Here is a 17,327-nt window from a genome sequence, read left to right on the forward strand (position 1 = left end):
TAACTTAGACGATCACATCTAACAGTGGATGAAGCAGTTAAGAATTTCACAACAAAGATGAAAGACAAAATAGCAATAAACTAGAAATTAGAGCAGTCATTGTGAGTTTTTAAAATAACTATTTTGGGGTTGGGGATGTGGCTCAAGTGGTAGCGCGCTCGCCTGGCATGCGTGCGGCCCGGGTTCGAACCTCAGCACCACATACAAACAAAGATGTTGTGTCCATCGAAAGCTATAAAAATATAATAAATATTAAAAAAAAATAATAAAAAAAAATAAAATAACTATTTTGTCTTTACATAGTGTTGCACGTAAAAAAAAAAAAAAGACATGATGTTGCAATCCTCCCCAAATTAGCCTTTAGGACTCATATATAAACATACTCTTAACAACAACATGCCAAACCACATTTGTTACCCTTCCTGTTTGGTGATGTAGCCAACCACCAACAAGCAAGAAGAACCACTGCAATGGCATGTGTCTTACTGAATACAGTGATTAAGGACAGTTACCCTCTGGTTCCTCCCAGCAAAATTAAACAGAAGAGTCAAGGACTTAGCCAGCTTTCTGTAATCCATATCAAAAGTCACTGAATCTAGCTCATTTTTCATAGCAGTTACTTACAAAATGGTCTCCCAGAATCACTCAGAAGTACTTGTCTACAATAGCATTCCTAGACCCTACCCTGTATCTTACTAAATCAGAAGCCTAGCATTCTGAATTTTAATGTTTCCCAAATGATTCTGTTAAACACTGAAATTTAAGAGCCAGTACTAAAAGGTAGCAATGAATATATAAATCCTTAATTCATTAATGTGGTGATTAATATAGAGGCAGTATGACATATCAGGTCAGAAACTGAACGCTGTAGCTGTGCTACCTGTTTCAAGGTAGTTATTAGCTGTGAGCAACTTACTTAACCTCACTGTGCCTCAGCTTCCTTACTTGTTAATAGGACAATACTACTATTTCAAAAAGCTAATCAAAATCTTTTCTGAATGTCATCTGAAATTTCTATTCTTAAAGCAAAAAATATTTTAAGATCTTAAACGATACATATGTTTAACTCAATCTTGAAAAAATAACAATGGATACCGAGACTTACTTTCTAAGAAAACTAAAAGTAAAGTGAATACTTTTTAAAATTAACCCTGATCAACTAATCCTTTTCATATCCAGAATCTGAGATTGGAGGAAGAGGGGAAACAGTTTCACAAATACACATGAATGAAGACTGTAATGACACTGTGAAAAACAGCTTGGCAGTTTTTTGCAAAACTAAACATGGTCTTAGAATACAACTCAGCAGCCGGGCATGGTGGTGCATGCCTGTAATCCCAGCAATTCAGGAGGCTGAGGCAGAAGGATTGCAGATTCTAAGCCAGCCTCAGCAATTTACAGAGGTCCTAAGCAACACAGTAAGACCCTGTCTCAAAATAAAAAATAAAAAAGTCTGGGGATAAAGGTTGTATATAATTGCTGTCATTGGTAAATTCATTACACTTAAATAGCTTTAACAGCACTGAAAATAAAATATTTCATGAAGCCTCAAGTCTTCAAATTTGACATCTGAGTACAAAATGGACAAATATTCTGGAATTTCTTCTCAACCTCCTTTCCAAGGGAAAATTGGCAGAACTCTTTGAAACATATCAAATCATGTCTCTTTCCTGCTTAAAACACATATGGCTTTCCAATAGGCTCAGAATAAAACCCAACCTCCTCACCTGGTCCTCCAGGACCCTCTCTGATCCCAACTCCAACTCTGATCCCCATCCTGCCCCCCTCCAGGCCCTGTCCTGAGCAGCCAGCTCCCTCCAGCTCCTGCTGGCTCCCTTTCTTCCTTTCAGTCTTCAGTTCCAGGAGGCCTGTCCTCCTCATCACTCTGTCTAAAGCATACTCAACTTCTCGCACCATCATTTTCTATAAGACATCACTGCTTTGTTTTATCATAGCACTTATCATTACCAAAAGTGTTTTGGAAGCCATACAGAATGAAGATTAAATGCATGTGCTCCAGAGTCACACTACTGGGTTTTATTCCTGGCTCGGCCACTTAAGTAGCTACTCGACACCAGACAACTGTGCTTCATTTTTGTTATTAAAAACGTTAACTTTTTTAAATTAAAAGAGCACAACACATAAAATTTACCATCTTAACCATTTTATGAGTACAGTATATGTGGGAGGCCAACCTTACACATGACTGAGTTACACTCCCCTGCTGGGTGCTGAGGCTCTCAGTCGCAGAAATGTGGCACCCTTCTTGGGTGCCAGGGTCGGTGTCTCGTGCATGGCTGTGTCTTGCTCCAGCCCCATGGGTGAAGCTATGCTCACCTGTTCCTTTGTAATATAACCCCTTGCCCTGTTTAGAGTAGAATCTTCCATGGAAGTGCCTTGTGTGTGTCCCCTTCTCTTACTGTGCCCTTGGGTGTGGCCTACCCAGGTGTCAGTCAACCTGCTGACAGTGGCCATCATGAAGATAGACTCAGCCCCCTGAAACCTGACCCCTTGCCTCATTTGAATAGCTTCTCCTCAATAAAAGAGGTCAGCGTGTGCTCTCATGCTCTTTCTTTCTTTCTGTGGACCCTTAAGGTCAGAGGAGCAGTCACAGCGACTCTAAAGAAAAAGGTATTTGTGTCTCTTGTGTGGTTATTTCGTGCAGCCCAGTTAGCCCAGTTTAACTGGAGTGACCCCTGAGCCTTTTAGTCGCGAGAACAGAAACCCGGCAAGTATATTCATATTTTATGAACCATCATCACTTCTATCCATCTCCAGAACTTTTTCCTCTTAGAAAACTAGGACTCTATCCCTATTAAAAACACCAACTTTCCCATTTCCTCTCTCCCCAGTTCCTAGGAACTACCATCTCTTTGACTGACTGCTCTTAAAACACCTCTGGTAAATGAAATCATATAGAATTTGTCTTTTTTTTTTTTCCTTCTTTGTACTGGTAATTGAACCCAGGGGTGTTTCACCATTGAGCTATATCTCCAGCTCTTTTTAAATTTTTATTTTGAGACAGGATGTCTCTAAGTTGCTGAGGCTAGCCTTGAACTTGCAATTCTTCCACCTAAGCCTCCCAAGTCACTGGGTAACAGCTATGCACCACTGCACCTGCCTGGCAGTATTTGAATGTTCTCTGACAAATTTACTTCACTAAGCATAATGACCTTAAGGTTCATGCAGGGTGTAGCATGTGATACTTTCCTTTTAAAAGTTGGATAATATTTCCAACATATGGACACACTACATTTCGTTTATTCATGTGTTGACAAAAACTTGGGTTGTTTCCACCTCTTAGCTATTATGAAAGATCATATAGTAATTCTAGTATTAATTTTTCAAGGACCTTCCATTAAAACTGTGCCAGTTTACATTCCCACCAAGAGTGCACAAGGTTTCCAATTTCTTCAGTTTTCTCATCTTTACTGGAGGTAATTTCAATAATCCATGAAGTCCCAAATTTTCAATTCTGTGAATATTACAACAAAACTGACACAGGTGCATTAAAATAGATTAGAAGTAATAATATAGAGCTTATATATACTGTATTAATTATGTTAATTAACCATTATATAATATTATACATTATATAAATGTATATTCTATACAATATTTATGTTTTCAAAGGTGTTCCACACACATCTGGAACAAGGGAACAAAATGGAAAACGGGTTAATTGCTTTATTAGGTCGTTGCAGAAGTAAGTACTAATATTATCAGTACTATTCTATTGAATTGTTTAGTTTGTCTCTAATGAGAATACCAACTCCTTAGAGGTCAGGGATTTTATCTGCCTAGTTCATCACTGAATTCCCAGTATCAAGAACTGTAAGTAGGTATTCAGAAAAATTATCAGAGTACTTGAAATACAGGTTTTTCACAAAAGTTGCCCTAGGTATAAAAGGTATTTGTTATTTTTTTGCAATTTTTTTTGCATTTGCCAAGTCATGAGCTTTTAAAAACAGGGTCTAACAATACAGTCTACACATATTAATTAATAGCTCAGAGATGATAGTGTAAACTTCCCAAACAGTTACAAAGAGAACCATGTAGAAATAAATATTCAGGGCAGAAGAGCCACCTGTACAACTGGTAATGGGTACAGACTGGATCAATATTACTAGTAAACCATCAGGCAAAAGTCAAAGTGGTGATTCAGTCTCCCAACCACCTGAAATGTTTTTCAAGAGAATATTTCTAAAAATTAAGATTCCTGGGGCCGGGGATGTGGCTCAAGCGGTAGCATGCTCGCCTGGCATGCGTGCGGCCCGGGTTCGATCCTCAACACCACATACAAAGATGTTGTGTCCACCAAAAACTAAAAAATAAATATTAAAAAAGAAAAAAAAAGTTATTGTCAGATCAGTCGGGACAGGCAATGGCCAAAGGAGGCAGATTTAAAAGGACTGCTGAACAGGCTTTATTGAGATATCACTCCGGGGCGGAACTCGATCAGACCCACAGAGGGGACAGGAGAAGGATCTGAGGAGAAACCACGTGGAAGCTCCACCGGACTGGACTTTTATGGGGCTTACAGCAGGAAGGGAAGGGCTTGGGACAGAAAAAGGTGTTTCTAGGGTCCCTTGCCCCCTTGAAGTTGATTAGGGGAGTTGGCTGAACTCCAGGATTGGCCAGGGGGGTCCTGTTGATTGACAGGCGTTAGTCAGGAGATCTGGCTGATTGACAGGCGTTTCCGCAGGCATCTGATTGATGTTCTTTTTCGGGGTGGGCTGCTTTGTTCTAAGTTGCCACTAAGTCGCCACCAAGTCGCCGCCACTGACTTAACAGTTATTTCATGATTTTTCATGTTTTTAGTGAATTCCTAAAATGGGTCCCAACACTGTCCATTGTCACATGGTTTAGAAAACAGAATTAGGGAGGGGAAATATACCTCTAAGAGCATTTTAATAAGTGTTCAACAATTTTGTGCTAAATAATTTTAAAGTCAAGATGACTTTAATGACATTAGTGCCCAGCATTTTAAGATCTGCAACACAATGAGGCAGCCTGATTAGAGCCTTTTTGGAATACAATCATAATCCCAGTAAAATACACCCCCCTCCATTTTGCCATTGTCTTTAATATGTCTAACCAAAAAATTTAATTACCTTGGCCCTTCACCCCCAGGGGCCTTGGGAACCAATAGTCTAGGCAGGCACAGTTCCTCAGTGACTCCTTCTCTGTCTTTGTGCTCTTTTCCGGTCCCTGAGGACACAATCTCATCTCTCTTCTAATTTCCTTAGTTAGCACAGTATTATACCCAAATAGAAAATAAGCATGGTCCCTTAGAAGCCAGGAAAGCAAGAGCCTTTCACAGCAGCCCCATGACCAGGGGAGACCACCCTGTTTGGATGCTCTTTCCGCCCACCCTAGGAGAACTCAACTCCAGAATGTTTCAGAAGTGCACAGCCAGATGCACATCTGGGTATGGGAGTATCTCTTGGTGGCTTTTTAGGAAGACTTATGGGACACATCAGGGAAGGAAAATAGAAAAGAGTGACACAATTCCCTCATCTTGTAATGTATCTGGAATGTCTTAGAAGACACATAGGAGACTTTTCTATCTCCAATCAACAGCTTTGCTTGGGGATGGGCAGGGGCACAAATGGATATTATAAAAGGACAGGGGGTATAGTGGGACAAAAGGTGAGAAATATACATGTTGATTTAGCTAGGCTGTGCCAATTGGAAATGTTACATGGTTTCCTTGGTGCCACTAGGTAGCTTCTCACTTTCTCAACTCAGCAGGAGAGAACTCCAGATACAGAAATGCAGTTACGAGGAAGTTGCTTTTAATTTAAAAGGGGCTCTGTTACAGTACTTGCAACTTGGAAATGCCTAAAAAGATGGACTGACTGACAGATGACAGATGGATAAATAGATATATGATAAAGCACACATGGCAAAAGGTTAATTATATATTTTAAGCAGTGAGTTTATTCCTAGTCATTGTAAAATTCTGCATATTTATATGTTTTTCATAATACTAAAAAAAAAAAATGAGGCTGGGATGTAGCTCAGTGGCAAAGCGTCTGCCTTTCATTCACAAAGCCCTGGGTTCGACCCCCCAGTTCCAAAAAAGACAAAAAAAAAAAAAAAGAATCCCACCCTAGTATTTAAAAAATGACTTGAAAATTCAATTTATTGGCTATTAGAAAATTCTAGATTTCTAAATAATTTTATGTCATTTTCTCTTAATTTTCTGTTTAAGGAATGCTTTACAAAAAAAAAAAAACTTTTACTTTCTCCTCAATTACTACTCAATTATTAAGTATTCCTAAATAACCTATACCATTTGGCTCTTCAAACCATACAAACTGGTGTCACTTCTAAAGAGAAGTATATATTTCCAGCCCTGGAGTTCCTCAATGGGAGATGGGACCTAACAGGATCACCCTTCTCCTGGCATGCCTGGGTCAAGAAATGATCTCAAATACTAAACAAATTAAGCATACTCTCACCAAACCATGTGAAAAAAATTAAAGTTAACAAGCATTGAACAATAATAACTTGCTATTTCAAAAACAAGTAGGGCCTCTAAGATCAGTTTCCTTCTAATCTGACCTTAAGGACACACAAGAGTGACAAGAATTCCCACAATAAGGTAAAAACCACCCCTTAGAATAAAAGCTGATTTAAGATGAATGTTGCTGGCCAATGATAACATTCTTCCTGTGGACAGCTATTCTTGTTCACCACCTTATACAAGGTGGTAAAAACAACAGTATTTTCTTATTTTGATTTTGATAAAAGAGTTTAAGTAAGGCTTTTTGGGTCAATAATAGAAAAATTTAAGCAAAATCCACCTATCACAAAGGTACACTGTTATTTTGCATGTGAAGAAAATGGACATGGATGCTCCTTTCCTTTGGAGAAAATTGAATCTGTTCCTTCTCAAGCACTTTGAAAGGGCACTGCAAGATTCAGAAGGCCACTTCCCAGAATAGAGCACCTGAGCCAACAAAGAATTCCAGTGAGCAGTAATCAAAAAGGTATTTGATTATTCCTTCAGGGTACCTGAGACTCCACAAAGGTACAGGGAATTTCCGTGACACAAACAAGGTCAAGGCAACAAAGTGGAAAAATATTTCTTAAAATGGCTGAAAACCTTAAAATTCAAGAAGCTGAACAACTCCAAACAGAATTAAAGCAGAGATCTATGTTAAGACATGCCATAAATATACTTTTTTTTTTTTTTTGTACAGGGATGAACCCAAGATCACTTAACCACTGAGCCCCAATCCCCAGTCCTTCTAATTTTTTATTTTGAGATAGGGTCTTACTAAATTACTGAGGGCTGGCTTTGAACTTGTCATCCTCCTGCCTCAGCCTTCAAGCTACTGGGATTGCAGGCATGCACCATTGCACCTGGCTCATAAATACATTTCTGAAAAAAAAAATTGAAATAAGGCAGAGAAAATAACACACTTTACCTAGAGGAGAAATGCGAATGACAGTGGATTTTTCATAAAAATCATTATGGCCAGAGGAAGCAGCACAAAATTTTTCAAGGAAAAAAGGAAAAAGAAAATGTTGACCCTGAATTGTATATCTGGCAAAAATATCCTTTGGGAGTAAAGGGAAAATTGTGGGATTCTAAAATGAAGAAAAATCAAAAGAAACTGTCACCAGTAGATCTACCCTAAAAAGACAGCTAGAGGAAGTTCTCTAAATAGTCAGGAAATGATAAAGTAATTTCAGAATATTAAAAAAAAAAAAAGAAGAAGAAAGAAAGAGTAAAACTATGGCTGGGATGCTTGCTTGCCTAGCATGCATGAGTCCCTGGGCTTGATCCCAAACCTGCAGGGTGAGGGGAGTAACAAGAAGGTAGAGCAATTACCAAGTTCTACCCTCAGCACACAGAATAAATAAATGAAGTAAAAATATGTGTATACTAAAAACTTTGCATCTCCTCTTAAGTTTTCTAGATTATGTTTGAAGGCTGAGACAAAAATTATGATGTAGTCACCAATGTAATATAAGAAATATTTAAGAAAATTTTATCTAAGTTGGTGAGAGTAAGTGTCTCTATCTCATCCAAACTGGTAAAATGACACCAGTAGACTGTATTCATTTAAACATAAGGTTGTTATATATAACATGGATGCATACATGAATGCATATACACATACACTCCTAGAGCAGTCAGTAAAGTTATACAAAGGGCTGGGGCTGCAACTCAGTGGCAGAGCGCTTGCCTTGGCACACATGTGAGGCACTGGATTTGATCCTCAGCACCACATAAAAATAAAAAAAAAAAGATATTTTTTAAAATCACCATTATTATCAAGGATAGGACCAAGGCCAATGGTATTCTGCACAAATAAATCCTGTTAAACTAACTCTTAAAAAAAAAAAGTTATACAAAGACATACACTTAAAAACAATATAAATACATTAAACTGAAATTTTAAAAAGTATTCAAAGTAATTCTAAGGAAAAAGAAAAAATAAACAGAGAACAAACAGAAAACAAAAAGTGAAATGGCAGACTTGAGTCCTAATATATCACCTTAAATGTAAAAGGTCTAAATATACAATTTAAACCACAGACTGGCAGAGCAGAATTTATACATATATACAAATTATACATAATATATATATATCTCCATTTATAAGCTATCTAAAAGAAACTCACATCAAATACAGTTATATATGCTGCATTTGGACATATCTGTTGAAATAAAAAGGATGGAAAGAGATATGTTATGCAAACATGAATCAAATGAAAGCAGGAGGCCAGCCGTGGTGGCCCACACCTGTAATCCCAATGGCTTTCGAGGCTGAAGCAGGAGGATCACAAGTTCAGTGCCAGGCTCAGCAATTTAGCAAGACACTAAGCAAATTAGCAAGACCCCATCTCGAAATTAAAAATTAAAAGGGCTGGAGATGTGGCTCATTGGTTAAGTACTCCTGGGTTAAAATGTCAGTACCCCCCCGGCAAAAAAAAAAAAAAAAGCAGAAATGACTATACTAATATTAGCTACAGTAAACTTCAGAGTAAAGAAAATTACCAGAAACAGAAAGAGACATTATATAATAAGAAAAGAGTCAATCAACAAGAGCGACTCTAAACATGTATGTAGCCAATAACAGAGCTGTGAAATCAACAACAGAACCAAAAGGGAAGACAAATCAATAGTATAGTTGGAGACTGTGATATCCTTCTCTCGACAACAGGAAAATACACAGAAAATCTGGAGAGATATAGAATTCATTAGCAAGATCTAATTGACATTTCAAAACATTCCCATGGGCATGGGGTTGTGGCTCAGCGGTGGAGTGCTCATCTAGCACCTGCAAGGCCCTGGGTTCGATCCTCAGCACCACATAAAAATAAATAAAGTTTAAAAAAACCGTTGGGGCTGGGGATGTGGCTCAAGCGGTAGCGCGCTCACCTGGCATGTGCATTCAATCCTCAGCACCACATAAAAAATAAAATAAAGATGTTGTGTCCACCGAAAACTAAGAAATATTAAAAAATTCTCTAAAAAAAAAGAAAGAAAAAAATTCCCAATACCAGCACAATACTCATTCTTTTATTATTATTATTATTATTATTATTATTATTATTATTATTATTATTTTAAGCTGGGCACTCTTAACCACTGAGCCACATCCCCAGCCCTTTGGATTTTTTATTTTGAGACAGGGTCTCATCATGTTGCTTAGAGCCTTACTAAGTTGTTGAGGCTAGCTTTGAACAAGTGATCCTCCTGTCTCAGCCTCCCAAGTTGCTGGGAATACATATGTGTATCACCACACCCAGCTAATGCTCATTCTTTTAAAGAGTCCACAGAACACATACAAATTAAGCATCCCTAATCCACAAATCTGAAATCCAAAATGCTCTAAAATTCAAAATTGTTTGAGCACCAACACAAGAGGTTCAGATTTGGGATTTTCAGATTAGAAATACTCTACCAGTAAAGTCTATGCAAATATATATATTGCAAAATCAGAAAAATTCTGAAACACTTCTGATACCAAGCATTTTAAATAAAGGGTATTCAACCTATAGTAGACTTAATAGTTGACCCCCAAAGTTATGCAAGTCCTAATCCTTAGGACTTGTAAATGTTACCTTTACAGATATGAGTAAGAATTTTAGACAGAGAAATTATCCTGTATTGAGGGGAAGAGATCTAAATGTAATCAGAAATGCCCTTAGATGAGGGAAGCAAGTGAGAATTGACACTGAAGATGGCAACTGAATTTGTGTGCATGTGTGGTAATGGGGATTGAACCCAGAGTGGTCTACTACTGAGCTGTATTTCTACCCCTTCTTATTTATCTTAAAATTTTGTGACAGGATCTCCAGGCTGGCCTCAAACTTGTGATCCTTCTGTCTCAGCCTCCTGAGTAGATGGGATTATGGACATGCACCTGAAACCGGCTTTTTAATTGTAAGGGGCTGAGACTGAAAGAATTTTGAGGAGAAAAAGCCTAGATTGCCATAAACAAATTGTAGTAGAAAAATGGATGTTTAAAACTCTGTCACTAAGGACTCAAGAGGAAATGAGGAGCACAGTAAAGAATGTCTATATTATTTTGGAGAATATCTAAACATCATAAACATACTACTGGCAGAAAATTGGACACTAAATACATTAAATACATTGGACAATACACTTAACAATACATTAAATGTGTTGTTGATGAGGGTTCAGACTGAAATCAGGTACATATTCTTTTTTTTTTTCCCTCTTTCAGCCATTTATTTATTTTTATTTACAATTTGTGTTCAATGCAAATCAACTCCATAATATGAGAAGTTACTATGGATCAAAGCATAAATACACAAACACAATATACAATCCACATAGATGTACAGCATTCAGGTATGAAGCAAAGGGGCGAATTCATTCACACACACAGTAGCTTTAGATCTGTTTGATCTGGTTGTTCCGTGTAGGTTTCTAAAGATGAGAAAAATGATTTGGGTTATCAAGACTGTGGTGGCCATATTAGATACTGGAACATGTAAGCATCAATGTGTGACCATGTGAACAAAAGATTTCAGGGAGAGTGTATTTTTCAAAAGATTTCTGTGTATCAAGGCAGTTGTAAAAGATTTAGAGGATCAAGACCACTTTTAAGCTTAGGATCAGGTTCTAACTACCTAAAAATATTGACTAATAACAGCAAGTGTTCCAAATATGGCTATTCTGATCCATAGTTTTAAAAAAAAGTATTTACAGAAAAAGTATGAAAGTTTTTGTGAATTTAATATGCAAGCTAGCTTCCAGTCTTCACTTCCCAAATGATGATTTATAAATTTGGCTTCTTCACATAGTTGCCTTTCTAATTTCAAGATCTGCCATTTTACCTTCAAAGTGGACCATTTTCAATTGTGAAATGTATTCAACAAATGTAGAAATAAAAAGCAGCATTTTGAAATTAGTTGAGGTCAATGCAATTCTACTCTGTGGAATCAGTTTAGCTAAAGGAATCTGGCACTCTCGTTGAATGAAAACAGGAGATGGGAGATGCCTACCATTTGACTTTGTGAGGATAAGCAAGACTCCTGATGCCTGGATTTGGGGTGGATTCCAATTTATCATTGCCCTGGCACATGTCAATTACTACATAAAAGTTCAAAAATAATGTCAAATCCAAAAACCACAGAGGAAAGAGTTCAGGAACAGAAATACCTTAACAATGTGAAACTTTTTCTAGAATATATTTGCATTAAATTAGTACTGCTGAAACAATACATTGAGGATTTACAGTAACAACTGGAAGTTCCCTCTAATGTACATATAAATAAAATCATGGAAGCTTTTTATATTACCTGTTTTATGGCCTTATAGATTTCATGAACCAAATAAAAACTGAAATCTCCATTCCATATTCCATTCTTTATCTCTAGACAAAATCTATTCTTGTTTTCAAGATAGAGTTTTATTTATTTTTTTTTAAAGAAAGAGTGTGTGGGGAGAGAGGGAGAGAGAGAGAGAGAGAGAGAGAGAGAGAGAGAGAGAGAGAGAGAATTTTTTTTTTAATATTTATTTTTCAGTTCTCGGCGGACACAACATCTTTGTTGGTATGTGGTGCTGAGGATCGAACCCGAACAGCACGCACGCCAGGCAAGCTCGCTACCGCTTGAGCCACATCCCCAGCCCCAAGATTGAGTTTTAAATATCCATATTTCTTATGCCTCATTCAAGGAAATCATGTCTCAATTTTGGATGTTATCTCTTTTTATCTTGCACATGAAACTCCAGCAGATTTAATATTGGCATTCATCACTTGTGAAACCCTTCACATGTCCTTCAAACCAATCAATTTGGAATTCTCAGTGTTTTCTGTGCCAATAAAATCAGGTGCGGAATTGATAGATTTGATACAGACCAGCTTCTTCCTTGACACACTGGACTTCTAGTCACCATTCTGATTGGGTTTGGAAGATGGGGAAGTAGAGACATTTCTTGGCCTGAGTCTCTAACAGTAGATATGTAGAAGAGAGAGCGAGATCACAAGGAGACTCGCTGTTGACTGCAGGGCACTTCCACCTGTGCTGGGTGTTGAATTGGGAGCAGCAGAGGTACTCTGTGAGGAGTTACTTGAAAGTGTCACAACAGCTGTCTGGTTTGAATAAATCTGCATGGGTAGGAGCAGTGCCAGAAGCAGCAGCCCCAGCCCCAGTGTGGCCACCATCGCTCTGCCCATTTCCACTCCAGCGGTGTACAGCACATTTCCTTGGATGCTAGGTACGAGGAGATAGGACGGCTCCTGGAGGATGCAGGCAAAATGGGGATATTCTTTTTCTTAATATTTATTTTTTAGTTGTAGTTGTCAATACCTTTATTTTATTTATTTATTTTTATATGGCCTGAGAATCAAATCCAGGGCCTCACATGTGCTAGGCAAGTGCTCTACCATAGAGCCACAACCCCAGCCCCCAGGTACATATTCTTTAATATTAGTAGAAAGTTTGGCTGAATTGTAGCCAACAATTGCATGGAAGCACAACTTCCAAGTGATAAACTTGTATACTTAACTTACGCAATTTCTAAACATGGTGTTGAAGATGCAGCCTAGTTTCTTCTTGTTATTTATATTAAAACACAAGAGGAAAGGATGAGAGGAGAAACTGCTATTCAAAAGGGACCAGAATTCAATTTAGGAAATTCTCAGCCTTTCTGAATTATAAGACAAAAAAAAAAAGTTAAGATGACAGTTTTCGTGCCAGGCACAGTGGTGCACACCTGTGATCTCAGCTACTCAGGAGGCAGAAGCAGGAGAATCCCAGAGGCAGTTGGCAGCCTCAGCAATTCAGCAAGACTCTATCTCAAAAAAAAAAAAAAAAAAAAAGAAAGAAAGAAAGTAAGTGCTGGAGATGCATGCAGCTCAGTGGCAGAGTACCTGTGGGTTCAATCCCCAGTTACCCACCTCAAAAATAAAGATGACAGTTCTCCAGATGATAAACAAGTTCAATGTCATTCCTATCAAAATTCCAGGATGATATTTTATATAGCAAGGATCTTTAAAATTAGAATAGCTAGAACAAGTCTGAAGAAGACTTAGAGAAACCATTTCCTGAGTTCAAGACTGGTTATATAATCATATTATTCATGATGAGGGTACTGGCAGAAGGATAGAAACACAGATCAATGGAACAAAATAGAGAACCCAAAACACCCCACACTCAGAGTCAACTGATCCTTGACAAAGGTATAAAAGCAATTCAATGGAGGAAGGATATAGATAAAATAGTGGACCTTGGCCACTTTCACACAAAAATTAATTCAAAATTAATTTTTAAAAATTTTAAATGTAAAACTATAAAACTTCTACCAAAGAGAATCTTTGGGAGCTAGGGCTTAGTAAAGGCATCCGAAACATGACACAAACATGACTATGAATCCATAAAACAAAACAAAACTGTAAGCTGGATCTCATAAAAATTTTGCTCTTCAAAGTATTTATGAAGTGAAAAGATAAACTACAGAATGGAAGAACATATACGCAAGCCACATATATTATAAAGAACTCATATGTAGAAATATTTCAAAAAAGATAAAAAGACAGTCAATAGGCACATGAAAATATGTCCAATATCACTACTCAATAAAGAAATGCAAATTAAGACCATAATGATATAACATGACACATTTATTAAAATAGCTAAAATTAAAAGTAGCAACAATACCAAAGGTTGGAGAGGATGCAGAGCATCAGGATCTCTCACACATAGCTGATGGGAATGTAAAATGATACAGAACCCTAAAAATAGTTTGTCAGTTTCTCTCTAGTCAGAGTGATTAGACACAAGAAAAAAATTAAAGGGAACAAATAGGAAAAGAAGAACTCAAGCTATCACTATTTGCCAATAACATGATTTTAAATTTTTTTTTAATATTTATTTTATTTTTCTAGTTCTCGGCGGACACAACATCTTTGTTGGTATGTGGTGCTGAGGATCGAACCCGGGCCGCACGCATGCCAGGCGAGCGCGCTACCGCTTGAGCCACATCCCCAGCCCCGATTTTAAAATTTTTTTTAAATTTATATATGACAGTGGAATGCTTTACAATTCTTTTTTTAATATTTATTTTTTGGTTAGACACAATACCTTTATTTTGTTTATTTATTTTTATGTGGTGCTGAGGATTGAATCCAGGGCCTCGCACATGGTAAGCGAGTGCTCTACCACTGAGCCACAACCCCAGCCCCTCCAATTCCTTTTTTTTTTAATATTTATTTTTTAGTTGTAGTTAGACACAATACCTTTATTTTTATTTATTTTTATGTGGTGCTGAGGATTGAACCCAGGGCCTCGAATGTGCCAGGTGAGCACTCTACGGCTGAGCCACAACCCCAGCCCTACAATTCTTATTATACAAATAGAGCACAAATTTTCAAATCTCTGGTTGTATACAAAGTATATTCACACCAATTTGTGTCTTCATACATGTACTTGGACAATAATGTCCATCACATTCCACTATCATTTCTAACCCCATGCCCCCTCCCTTCCCCTCCAATAACATTATTCTATATGTAGAAGATCCAAAAAAATTCCACTAGAAACATTCTAGAACTAATAAATGAATTCAGCAAAGTAGCAAGAAATAAAATTAACACCCATAAATCAATTGCATTCCTATACATAAGTGATGAATCCACTGAAAGAGAAATTAGGAAAACTACCCCATTCACAATAGCCTCAAAAAAAATTAGGAATCAATCTAACAAAAGAAATGAAAGACTTCTACAATGAAAATTATAGAACACTAAAGAAAGAAATTAAAGAAGACCTTAGGAGATGGAACGATCTCCCATGCTCTTGGATAGGCAGAATTAACATTGTCAAAACGGCTATACTTCTAAAAGAATTATACAGATTTAATGCAATTCCATTAAAATCCCAATGACAGCCGGGTATGATGACACACACCTGCAATCCCAGTGGCTCAGGAGGCTGAGACAGGAGGATTGTGAGTTCAAAGCCAGCCTCAGCAATGGCAACTCAGTGAGACCCTGTCTCTAAATAAAATACAAAATAGGGTGTCGAGTGCCCCTAAGTCCAATCCCCAGTACAAAAAAAAAACCCACTATGTCAAATATCATCTTTATCCCCTATTGTAAATTAAATGATTTTTTAAAAATTCCAATGACATTCTTCATAGAAATACAAAAAGCAATCATGAAATTCATTTGGAAAAGTAAGAGAGGCAGAATAGCCAAATCAATCCTTAGCAAGAAAAATGAAGCAGGAGGCATCTTAATACCAGACCTTAAATTATACTACAGAGCCGTAGTAACAAAAACAGTATGACACACAGATCAATGGTACAAAACAGAAGACACAGAGGTAAACCCACATAAACACAGTTATCTCATACTAGACAAAGGTGCCAGAAACAAACATTAGAGAAAAGATAGCCTCTTCAACAAATAGTGCTGGGAAAGCTGAACATCCATATGTAGCAAAATGAAATTAAACCTCTATCTCTCACCTTGCAAAAATCAACTCAAAGTGGATCAAAGACTTAGGTACTAGAATAGAGACCCTGCACCTAATAGAAGAAAAGGTAGGCCCAAATCTCCACCATAGGACCTGACTTTGGACCTGACTTCCTTAACAAGACTCCTAAAGCTCAAGTAGTAAAATCAAGAATCAATAAATGGAATGGAATCAAACTAAAAAGCTTCTTCACAGCAAAGGAAACAATGAATAATGTAAAGAGAGAGCCTACAAAATGGGAAAAAAAATTTACCACACACACCTCAGATAGAGTATTAATTTCCAGGATATATAAAGAACTCAAAAAACAAAACAAACAAACAAAAAATATATAACCCAATCAATAAATGGGCAAAGGAACTGAACAGACACTTCACAGAAGAAGAAATACAATTGACAAATATATGAAATGATGTTCAACAATTGGAGAAATGCAAATCAAAACTACATGACTGGGTAATGACTGCACAACTAGAAATTTACTACAAGTCACTAAATTTTTAAAAGTGGGTAAATTTTATGGTATGTAAATTGTATCTCAATAAAGCTATTTAAAAATAAGTTTTGGGCTGGGGATGTGGCTCAATCAGTAGCGTGCTCACCTGGCATATGCGGGGCGCTGGGTTCGATCCTCAGCACCACATAAAAATAAAGATGTTGTGTCCACTGAAAACTAAAAAAATAAATATTAAAAACTTCTCTCTCTAAAAAATAATAATAATAAGTTTGGCTGGGCATGAAGGTATAAGTTGATAATCCCAGTAACTTGGGAGGCTGAAGCAGGAGAATCACAAGTTCAAGGCCAGCCTCATCAACTTAGCAAGACCCTGCTTCAAAGTAAAAAAATAAAAAGAGCTATGGATGTAGTTCAATGGTTAAGCATCCCTGGGTTCAATCCCCAGGACCAAAAAAGATAAGTTTTGGGCACTAGTCTTTTTTTTTTTTTTTTTTTGGTACCAGTAATTGAACCCAGAAGCACTTAACCACTGAGCCATATCCCCATCCCATTTTTAAAATATTTTAATTAGAGACAGGGTCTTGCTAAGTTGTTTAGGGCCTTGCTAAATTGCTGAGGCTGGCTTTGAACTCGAAATCCTCCTGCTTCAGCCTCCAGAACTGCTGGGTCTACAGCTATGTGCCATTGACTCCAGCTGGAGGCTGGTCTTTGTTTTGGAATCCTAGCATCCAGGATTCTTAGTTCTATATTCTGTCACCCTGTGCCTATTTTTCATTTTCACTTTCTATGTATTCCAAGAGAGATAGTAAAACTAGAACATGCAGCATTTAATGGTGAGTCCCAAAACAAAGTCTAGTTATTAGCCTAGTTATTGAATAAAAAGTCTAATAAT

The 17,327-nt window shown here is 37.3% G+C and overlaps 1 protein-coding gene and 1 pseudogene across 1 annotated transcript in view; both read right to left on the reverse strand.

Moving 5' to 3' along the window:
• The window catches only part of Cyth3 (cytohesin 3), an 89,438-nt gene that overhangs the window by 33,883 nt on the left and 38,228 nt on the right, over positions 1-17,327 (reverse strand). The gene's annotated exons all lie outside the window — the stretch shown is intronic.
• Positions 12,450-12,677, reverse strand: LOC113193573 (signal transducer CD24 pseudogene; annotated as a pseudogene).

This window comes from Urocitellus parryii, chromosome 9, assembly GCF_045843805.1.
Source record: "Urocitellus parryii isolate mUroPar1 chromosome 9, mUroPar1.hap1, whole genome shotgun sequence".
In the NCBI taxonomy this organism is placed as follows: Eukaryota; Metazoa; Chordata; class Mammalia; order Rodentia; family Sciuridae; genus Urocitellus; species Urocitellus parryii.